Genomic DNA, 11,307 nt, shown 5'->3' on the forward strand with positions numbered 1-11,307 from the left:
GTAATTACAACACAACAAATATTCTAAGTCTGTAATTAGAGGCACACAAAAAGATTTATATTTTCGTCTGTTTTCCAACAACATACCACCACAGTTCTGCTTGTTTGGTCGTTGCGGTAAATAAATATATTTCCGATGAGAATAAATAAGCTCAGTTTTTTATTTGTTACCCGTTTCTGCACTTATATCGCTAATTTGGTACTATGCTTATATCTTTTTGGTACTATGCTACGTATGTTGGCTACAGTATCGAGACGGTTGAGTGTGGCCACCACCCCTCTCGTTTACCTACTTGTATTTCTAGATAGAAGGCATGGAATGCACCCACCTATCAGAAAAAGTCGCTGTCTGTGTCCATGTCGTGTGCCACCGGTTGCTTGCTTGGATGTTGCTTTGACGTCGCCTCCTCGTGCTCGCTCCCCGACGTGCAGCCTCTCAGGCCGCACGTTGCGCCTTTTTGGCACTTCGTTGACGGCGCTTCCCGTCGGTCTGCGTCTGAGCGCCCGGACCCGAGGGTCTGAGCGACTGGGAGAGCCGTGGGCGGCCTCGGAGTCGCGGCTTCGGTTGTTCCGCCCTCGGCCGACGCCATCGAGAACGTGTGCTGCTGAGTGTGCTTCGGAGAGTCTGGGGATGTCGGTGCGCGCTCGTCAATAACGAGCTCTCCGGGCTCAAGCTCGTCTGACGCTGCTGCTTTCTGGGCTTCCAACACAGCCGCCGCCATCTTTCCTTCTCGGCTCGGTTTCCCTCCCGCTTCGCCATGTTGAGCCCCCCTCCCGGCCGCGCTGCTGCGATGCACCGCCATTTGCGGCGCGACTCGGGCAGCGGTTTGCTGCCGGCTAGAATACAATTTGGTGTGTTTTGGGCGCGTCTTCTCCTCCTGACGCCTTCTCAGCCTGTTCCCGCTCGAGTGAGCCGCTGGGGTACTTGTCGCTTGTCGGCTGCTGGGCCTCCCGGCCGCGCGCGCCGTCGTGGTCGTCTCCTTTCTTCGCAATGAATGGCCAAATTTCCATCCCTGCCCCCTTTCACGCTGTTCGCATGCTCACGCAGGCGGTGGTTTAGACACAGACCTGTTTGCCCAATGTAGGGTCGTCCACACGATAGTGGCAACTTATACCACGACTTCCTTCGTGCAGTCAACATACTTGTTTCGGTGTTTTCCTTTTTTTTCCTTTTTGGGTATAATGGGCTTGTGGCAATGCATAGTTTCGACAGTTTTTTCAGGCGCAGACATGACCACCTGTACGCCGGCTTTTGCACCACTCCTTAAGATTATGCGAGATGCCCGTGCAGGTAAGGAATCACCGCCATCTTTCTAGGCCGCGTGGTCTCCTGATTGTCACCCTGATTGTCTTCAGGTGAAGCAGCCGCAGCTTTCTTCTGCGTCCTCCGAATAGCATCAGCCACAGCGACAATCATATCCTGCGGGTAACCGGCTGACGTTAGGCGAGACACCTGCGCGTTGAAGCTTCGTCCATACGTGCTTGCACGTCTTACTGAGCGCATTGTTCACACAGGAGCCGATTATGGCTGTCTTAACCAATTGGTGGGGCGGACCTAAAGGGCAGCAATGGTTTCTGGCTACGCGGTCGTACATCCAACACACTGAGCTCTTGAAACGTGAGGCAGAGGTCTAAAAACTTGAGACTGCTCTGATGGGGCAACTCTGATGCCACGAGTGCTCTGATGATGCTCTGATGATGCCAAGAGTGTGGGTGCAAACCGTTGTATCACAGTGTACTGCTGTTTTTCATGACGGGATCAGCGCACGCGAGAGTCTCCTTTCTTGTTCCACCAAGCGCTTCGTGCCGCGGCACTGGCTGCCGGCCCGGTCTTCCCCTTGAGGCTGAGTTTCCTCTCTCCTTGTGACCCTCTGCCCGCCGCGGGGCGGTCTTCCAGTCGCCTTGACCTCCCTCGAGGCAGCTCTTCCCAGTGACCGTGTCCTCGACGCTGGCCTAACTGACTGCGCTGGCGTTGTCGTCCCAAAGCATACACATCCTAATGATCATCAGTGGATGACACTGAAGGGATGTCAAGGAAACCCGAGGTATGTGATCTCAATGTACCGCACAAATCCAGAAGACCTCCCAAGTGAAACGCCGATAGATGTCTCATGAAGGTCCAAGTTGACCTTTTTGGGATTTCATCAAGGTGCACGACGGACCTTACATCCCAGGCTTAGGCCCTAAAATGACGTTATTAGCAGTGCACGTTCGAGGCACATGGTGGCTTTTTGCATGCAAATGAATGAGGACGTGTAAAACTTCGCAACTTTCCTTTTATTGTAACATTAATATATTAGTAGTGAGGCTTTGATCTTCCGACAGCTCCTCTGTCCCTCCGCATGGTGAGCTTTGCTTTGCTTTGCATTTTAGACAGGTCCTGGGTGGTGACAAACTTCCCCCTATCCGTCAGCATGATCATAACGCGTCTTTTGGAAAAGACTGAATCCGACATGCGTTAATGCAGAAAGCAAAACCAGACCACTTTGAGCAGTCCCATTTTAAATTAGCAGGGAAGTAAGCGCATTAACGTATAGATTGTGTACCAGCATGTCAAAAAGCACACTGCTACATGGTGCGTAAATACAGCCATGCCGCTAATGAAACACATTCACTACAGCTATTCACAATGCTATAATGAATATGCAGATACTGCAACGATTATTCTATACCATAATTATAACTATGTTCCATAAAAAAATGGTTAGGTGAGAAGTGGCTGTTATATAACAGTATGAACAAAATTAAAACTGTCAATCACCTATAGAAATGCAGAACCGTACTTACATAAAACAAGAGGCATCCAACACTATTGTCACGTGGTCGTGACGTCGACGAAGACAGCAGTCAGCACGTCCGAGATGAAACTGTTTATTTGCCGAACTTGTGGCCGGGAAACTGAAAGTCAAACTACAGCAATACGCTGATAGCGGCGGACAGAGCGTCGACCGTCGATCAACTGACTAGCAGTCAAGCGCGTCGGCTTTATACAGGCGCTATCGAACTTTCCAGCGATATCGCTGTTGGCGGCGTTATCTCTCGACAAAGCTGGAACATTCTCGTGCGGCGTGCAATCTTAACAGATTGTTCCAAAACAATCGCGAAGCTTCCTACACATCACGGCGAGGCCTGCGCAGCGCGTTGCCCACAGTCTTTGTGGGTGAAGCTTCAACCCATGAAATATAAGACTCGCGGCACTATAATGCGCATCGGTAGAGAGATTGTTGCCCAACTGTCAAGCTAAAAAGCTTTTGCTAGTTATTCGCACTTGAAAAGGCATCTGTTTAGGAAAGTGCACTAACTTCGAAGCTATTCTCGGCCTCCATCATCTTCTGCAAGGCAGCTGCCCTCTCTGCAACATGTCTAAACCATGACATTGCCGACTTTTCAATTTCTTTTATTGTAACCGCCACCTGGGTAGACACCTGCTTGTCTCTTAGGGTGGCTGCAAATAGAAAAAAAGGCAAGAAAATTTATTAGTAGTATACAGTAACAAAAAGATATATTGCAAGGGCACCGAATAAAGGTGGAGGCGTCAACACTGCACCACTAGACATGTAGTTCTGAGTGACACCCTAAGCGCTTGAGCTTCCTAACAAGAAATATTGTCCCAAACTAACCTAATGCCCAATGCCTACATATGCATATATTTTTGCTTAGTTTATTACTTCGGTATTATGTGTCGAACTGTATAAAGGCAAGCGGAATTTATAAACTCGGGATAATTTCAAATGCATAAATTTCTTTCACATGCTGTTAAGGCAAGTACAACAATCTTCATTTTCACCCCTAATGAAACGCTTCTGGCATGACAGGGAATCAAGCCTGGATAGTTGTTTCAGCACAGCAAAGTGACAGCTTAGCGCACTAAGCATTTGGGTCACATGCCACGTTAGAGGTCATGGCAGATGTGCGCCTATGGTAGTGCCATGCGAAATGTTTGTGCGAAGAGCATTGTGCTGAGAATGATCACAATGTAAATCAAAATGCCTACAAGCGTACATTACAGTACCCCTCATGATAATTGGCTGTGGAGTCAAGATGACAGATGACAAATTGTTCAAAATCGGAAAAATACTCTTTAAAGGGGTCATGAAGCACCCCTTGGGCTGATTGAAAAAACACATCCTGCGGAAAGCTGACACGGCTATGAACTGCTCTGCCAAATATTACAGTCGTGCGCGCCGCGTAATGGCCACAAGCGGAGCGCGAAGTTGCCGTTTCCCCAGGCACCCTCTTTTCAAACAGAGGCCGGTTCTCACTCTCGTCGGTGGGCGGGGCGTCTGTCCGCTGTACGTCGCAAGAGACATAGCATGCTTATTGGCCGATAGCCGACGTAAATCGAGAGCGGCGTTCGGATCAGATGCGCTTCTTGCCGCGGGGTGCCGCCACTTGCCGGCGCCGCACTCCTCAACACGGTAGCCGCACTCGCGCAAGCGAATCACAGCAGGAAGCGATCGCGTTTCATGACGCGCGCTGGCGTAACTTCTTTCCCCCATGCCATCCCTCCCTGTCTAGCTTCCAGTGCGCTCGTCGGCACGAGAAAGAGAGAAAGCGCTGGGAGCGTGCGCCAAACCCCCGTAACTCCGCTGATTCTTGACGGATTCGAGAAATTTTTGCGGCAATCGATTCGGGAGGCAGTACACTCCGATACTGAGGCCATTAGATCATTACTTGGAAAAGTGGTTCATGACCCCTTTAAATCTGTGACTTTTTGTACCAGGGAAGTTCTTGCAGAATACATGTGAAGGTAACTACAAGTGTTATGACGGTAATATTTTACTATGATTGCTTGATCTTCACTGCAGTGTTGTGGGCATAAGCTCGCAGTTACTTAATGTTGCAATCAATACACTACAAAAATAAAGGATATTTATGTATTCAAGCTCATACATGATCAATAGCCATAGGAAATTCTTGCAAATAGCAACACGCTTTTACACATGTCATGAAGAATGGTTTTTATTAAATAGTAGTTTAAATTACTGTTTTGAAAGCATTGTCTCGCAGTTATAAATTCAACTTACTGCACATCAGCTTGCAGATGTTTGTGTCCACAAACTTTTTCTTGCCTTTGGCCCCAAACCAACTGAACTCTGTAGCCACTGCTGGTGCAAGGATGGTGCGAAGTATTCGTGAGGTTTTCTCTTTGTTGTGTCGCCTCCTTGTATTGCAGTGTGATCCCTCTAGAAACAACAAAAATGCAATCGGTATGCCACAAATGCTATCAAGTTATAATAGCCCCCCCCCCCTTTGTCCCTGTGAATAGGAAAAAAAGAGAGGAATAGGTAGGTATCAATTATGATTCAACAGCGATGAAATTTTTCATTATTAAATTTGTGGACACGATGCTTTTTTTGGAAGAACCTAATGGTCAAAGACTCTAGAATGAAATAAATACCATGAATTGACCCTTTGGAGGATAATGAAATGAATGTGACCCACTTTTTCTCCAGTAAAACCTTCCTCCGCCTCTGCACGTCGCCAACAGCTCTATGCTTTTCTGCTGCAGGGTGCCAGAAACATTTAGGAAACCAAGATAATTTATTTTGCAGATTTGCGATACATGTCGTTAATACGTTATTACGTTAATAGTAGTCACCTCGAGCAGTCGCTTTGAGTAACATATTTTGCTAGTTCACTTCAACCAGTAAATCAACATGCACTTAAAGGAGCCTTGCAGCACTTTTCAAGCATGCTAAGAAAACGCCGCTGATCGGTAGTCGAGGCTCCAGAGAACATGTGCGCCAAATATTAAGCGCAGCACGCGGCCTGAAATTTCAGCTAGAAATAGCTTCCTCTTTTGACAAATGATGCTACTTGTTGAAAATCACACCATTTCCCGCTAAAGGGGACCATGAGGCGATGCGAAGCAGTGTCTCGGCATGTCGAGCTGCGTTTCAGAGGGGGAGTGGAGAGGGGAAGTGGTGAGGACGACGGGAGGGGAAGTGGAGAGGATGTGTGTGGAGAGGGTTTGCGCATGCGCAGTAAGGGTGGTCGCGCCGTACACCACCACCACCACCGGTTTGAACTCCGCCATAAATTCATGCACTAGTGACTCAAGTTACATGCGATTGGCTGATTTGTACAAGCCTGCTCGCCAGTTACTGCGGCCACTGCGAGTGGCCACCACGGTTTGCATGTGCGCAATCGCACTGAAAGTATGTTGCGTTTCGAGAAAAAAAAAACTTGCACTAGAAGAAAAGGCACGCATGATGTACCCTCTCCCAGTGTCCCATCTCTCCCTGCTTAGCTTCTAGAAGCTTTCGCTGGGACGAGAGAGCAATTACAGTGTGCGACAAATGTTTGCAACTCCGCTCGTACTGGATGGATTCTGAAAAAACCGCGGCGGTCGATTTGTGAGGCAATAAGCTGCTTTAGCAAAGCCATTCCATTCCTACTTGGAAAAGTGTTGCTGCGCCCCTTTAAAGAGACATCCTTTTGATATCTCAAAAGTAGTCGTCTCAGAATATGTTTTCTGTTCTTAAGTGTTACAGGCAAATGACGGGTTTTGAAAGGCAGTATTCGGAAGGGCCTCATGCCTGCAAAATGAAAAGGCAAAATTCACTTTTGGCATGACACATTGGACTACCTCCAACTGGGAAATATACGAACTTAAGCATGCGCATCATTTTTGCATCTAGTCATTTATCACAGCATTTTCTCTTGGCTTAAGGGGAGAGGCGGGTCGAAGACTTTTTTTAATATTCATCCTAGAGCAATGAAACTTGAACTATTTGTAGATATTATGACGTCTTTGGTTGACGCGACGTTTATTCAGCTCAAGGCCTCGGAAGAGAAGGGGGCCGAGCGCGCACACACTCGATGATGATGACAATGACACACGGTGACGATGAGGACAGGAGACAAACGGATGATGATGATTATGATAATGCACAGATGAGGAAAGAAGCACATAACTAGTGCCCACACTAATTTCCCCCACGTGTAAGCACATCCTGGCCCCTGCAAGTCAAGGTGACGAGGAGCGTCGCGTGAAGGGTTTCATGCGAGCAACGTGTACAATCTCTGTGCTGCGTAACGGCGTCTGTGGTGATGACGAGTGGTGTAACACGATAATTAACAGGCGAAGTCTGTTCCAAAACTATGTACGGCCCGATGAAGCGTGGTTGAAATTTGTCACAGAGACCAGGTGTACGAATAAGAGTCGAAAAGCAGGTACCTCGTCACCAGGTCGGAACGATACACGCGATGGGATGCGTACGTAAATGATCTTTCCGCTCTTGGTGGCTCGCTTTCTGGGTTGATGCGAGCATGATGCGGGGACTGGGCCAGTCAGGAAATGTAGTCTTCACTGGGAGACTGAGGTGAGTTAACATGGCTCTTGAAGAGGGAAACACGAGGAAAGGTACGCAGGGGGACGTCCGTAAACGAAGGTAGAATGGCGAGTAGCCGTTGTGCGCTGAACGGCCGTGTTGTAGGCGAAAGTGAGGAATGGTAGCAGGGTATCCCAGTTTTTGTGGTCTGGTTGGATGTAGACAGCTATCATGTCAGCAAGAGTACGATGAAATCTCTCGGTGAGACCATTGGTCTGAGGGTGGTAGCTTGAAGCTGTCTTGTGAGTAGTTCCGAAAGCGCGCAGTACTTCATTTACATTTGTGACAGGAACACCCTTCCACGGTCGCTAAGCAGTATACGAGAGCCCCATGACGCAGTATTATGGCGTGAAGAACGAAGTCCGCAACTTCCGCAGCCGAGCCAGTAATCACAGAGGTTGTCTCAGCGTAGCGCGTCAAGTGGTCTACGGCGGTCACTATCCATCGTTTGCCTGTAGATGTGACGGGAAGAGGCCCGTAAAGGTCGACACCTACAACCTCGAATGGCATTTGGGGGCACGGAATAGGCTGTAGAGGCCCGGTAGGTGCAGATGTCTGGAGTTTACGGCGCAGGCATGGGAAGCAGGAACCGACGTACCGCGCTACGCTAGTAGAAAGGCCAGGCCAGTAGAAACGACATCGAATGCGGTCCAGAGTTTTTCGAAAACCAAGATGGCCAGCAGTCAAGTCATCGTGGAAGGCTTTAAGCACATGTAGTCGAAGAGCGCGTGGTAGCAGAGGAACCCAGCGTTGACCGTCAGGATGGTAAATGTGGCGGTAGAGAACGCCATTTCCCAGCTTAATTGCAGGAGTTGCCGACGAAGTCGCGCGTTAGGTGGATGGGAGGCTCCCGAAAGTTGGTCCATAATACGCCTGCAGTATGGATCGGACAGCTGGTGGGAGTGAAATGTTGAATCGTCGTCCGAGAATAGACTGCCTGTTGGGCGAGCGTAGGAACGGGGGTAGAAGTGATGGCCGAGGTCTCGCCAACGCTGATCTCGGTAGTAGGAAGCGGGCAGCGAGAAAGTGCGTCGGCGTCTTGATGTTTTCTACCAGGCTTGTAAATTATGTCAGTCATATTCCTGCAGGCGTAGAATCCACCGACCCAAGCGTCCGGACAAGTTCTTCAGAGTGGAAAGCCAGCATAAGGCGTGGTGGTCCGTAACAATTGTGAAGTGACGGCCGTGGAGATAGGGACGGAATTTCTGCACCGACCAAACCACAGCCAAGCACTCCTGTTCAGTTATCGTGTAGTTCTCAGCAGCGGTGAGTACGCGACTGGCATATGCAACCACTCTTATGGCCCTGTTACTAGGAATACAGCATTTGCGGTATTCATAAAGAGAAAAACGGAGGTTGCCGTAGAACGGTCTGCCCGTGAATTATTCCGTTATTGTGAACGAAAACGGAGGCTCTCGTAAACTGTTGGTTCCGTTTAATGGCTTTTCTATGCTTGATTAAGGTTTCGTGTCCTGAAGGATTAAGTTTTAGCGTTTGAAGGAGAGTTGTTTCACTGAGCATTAAGTAAACTTAGTTTTGGAAGTAACTTAGATTGTGAAAAATTAACACAAGCCTTGTTGAATTGTGGGCAGCTTTGAAATGTCAGTATACTGTCGAAAAGCTGACGTTTCATGGGAATGTTTATGCAGCTGCTTAAATTCTCACAGTATGGTGTTTTATCATATTCAGTTACTCCTCAATTTTTCTACACCACATGTGTGTACGTTTGACAGCAGTGTTTCAACCTACACTAGTGCTGTCTTCATGTACTGTGCATGCGTGCACCACCTCTGCTGCAGCATGCCATATGAATAATAATGCACCTTTAACAAAACATGGATGAATTTATTTACACAAAATTTATTTACACGTGTCACAAACCAGCTAGCGACATTTCCACAGACTGCCACTTCAGCACGTTGTTTATACCTGAAAGGAAAGTTAACAAGTGATCAAAACACATCCGAGAAGCAACAATGTGCACTCTTTATAATGCGTTCTCTGCACGTGTATATGGCCGTTGATGCGCATATCCAAAAAGTAGCGGCAGTGCACTTAAGACATTTCCCAACTGGCTCTGATCACGCTCGGAGTGAGCAGCAACATTTTCACAAATAGTTGTTGCTTTTGTATAGGAGAATGCAGTGGTGTGAATATACTGATCTCCAACTGTACGTTCTGCTTTTATGCTCTGTGTGCCACACACAGCTACAAAATATGGCTGAGCTTTCCTTAGCAGTGCTCATTGATCATAGAATGTGTTTTTCTTTAGGCCGGAGGGGTGTTTGAGTGGGCAGGACCTTGCAAATATTCACATACTCGGAAGGAGCAACAACACTGGGGCATGGGAACTTTTGGAGGCATATTTTATCAATGTGAAACGAGATGTGTGCATCAGTGGCACGTCTGTTACCCTGCGTAAATAAGCAGCGCAATTTTTTAATATCATGATGTCATAAGCGTGTAGTGTATGCCATTGTCTTGTGCAAACGTCTGCATGTATATAAAAAGGAGCCTTTTTTTAATAAAATCAGTTGCAAGTGACGCTCTATCCTGTCCCCTTTTTTCATCTACGTGGTTGCGTCCTTAACCTTACTGCACTCTGACATTGAATTTCAACAGTATCTGTTAGGGCAGGGTTTGTTCTTTATGGGTAAAATAGTGTACAGTGATTGCATTTTCTTGAATTACCAATGCTACCAAGCACCGTAGAAAGTCCATAATATACAAAGCACACACATAATCTTGCATTGTGATATTCGATTGTGACGTAAACAAATGGTCCTTTCTTGCAACAACTAAGATAACATCTCACCTTTACATTCTTCCCCAGAAGTTCGTTGGCATGCTGGTAGAAAAAGGGTTTCACAAACAGCAAGGGCCACTCTTCTTGAACCTCAGATATATGCTGCAGGGGGTCCTTGTTGATGAAGTTCCTCTGCTCTACGTGCAAGTCCTTCATATGCTCCAATGAAAGGGGTACATTTATGTCCCGAGCCCCTTTCCTGCCTTCCCGTTTTAGGAATTCAACTTTTTCAGCTGAGTCATTAGGCGGTTCGAATAATCTAACTGGCTGCCAGTTTGCGCACCCATATGCCCACTTTCTTTGCTGTTTGCCCTCTTTGTGGGTGAAGCTGAGCGCTTTCCTCGGCTCGTGTTCTCAATTCGGTTTTCCAACTGTCGAAAAGGAATCGTAGCCCCTGCCCAGCAGCTGACCATTGATACCACGATCTTCTAAAGAAAGCGGATATGCTGCCACAACTTGCGCAGATGCACTCCGTATTTGTTCCCTTCGTGGCCTGCACGACTTTTCCGACAACTGCATCCCTATAATCTTCGCAAGCTATCTCCATTCCCTTGAAGGAAGGGGTATGGGCGCTTCTAAAGCCTTCCGCATAGCGGCTGGAAGGCAGTTCAGAGACACCAGCTGGCTCATAGCACCAGTTTCTTGGCCAGTTAGCAGTGGCTGCTCCACAAGGTCAGTTGGGTCTAGGGATGAAACGAAACCATACAGATATTAGCAGTAGAGCTGAAGTTTTAAAGAGATACAGACCAAAATTTTCAGCCAGATTGAAAGACTGCCTGGTGAAACCAATAGACACGACCATGATTTCACAACCACGAATCTCCCGACCCACTCAGCTCCCACCGGTTCCCAGGATCACTACAAACAGCACCGGCAGAGAGCAAGGATCCTGGTTGGGATAAAACTGTGCTTTTGTGGAAGGTGGAGAGTAGGGTGAAAAATGAGGTGGCTCATGTGCAGCTGCCACGCTCCGACAATCCACCAAAAATGCAGCGGATTGTTCAGGAATATGTGAAATAAACAGTTTATCGAAGCAGTCATGTCTTCCACGTAGAATTTTGATGGTTTCATCAGTTCTTCCAATTTATGTACAGTACCCCTTTAAGCTTCTCGGTACATTGAAATATTCAGGTCCACAGACTAACCAGTGTTATTTGGAAAATCA

General features: G+C 47.6%; 1 pseudogene; it reads right to left on the minus strand.

Annotated features, from left to right (window-relative positions):
• Positions 1-6,535: 6,535 nt before the first annotated feature.
• On the minus strand, positions 6,536-10,817 carry LOC125759731 (uncharacterized; annotated as a pseudogene).
• Positions 10,818-11,307: the final 490 nt, after the last annotated feature.

The sequence above is a fragment of the Rhipicephalus sanguineus genome, chromosome 1 (assembly GCF_013339695.2).
Source record: "Rhipicephalus sanguineus isolate Rsan-2018 chromosome 1, BIME_Rsan_1.4, whole genome shotgun sequence".
In the NCBI taxonomy this organism is placed as follows: Eukaryota; Metazoa; Arthropoda; class Arachnida; order Ixodida; family Ixodidae; genus Rhipicephalus; species Rhipicephalus sanguineus.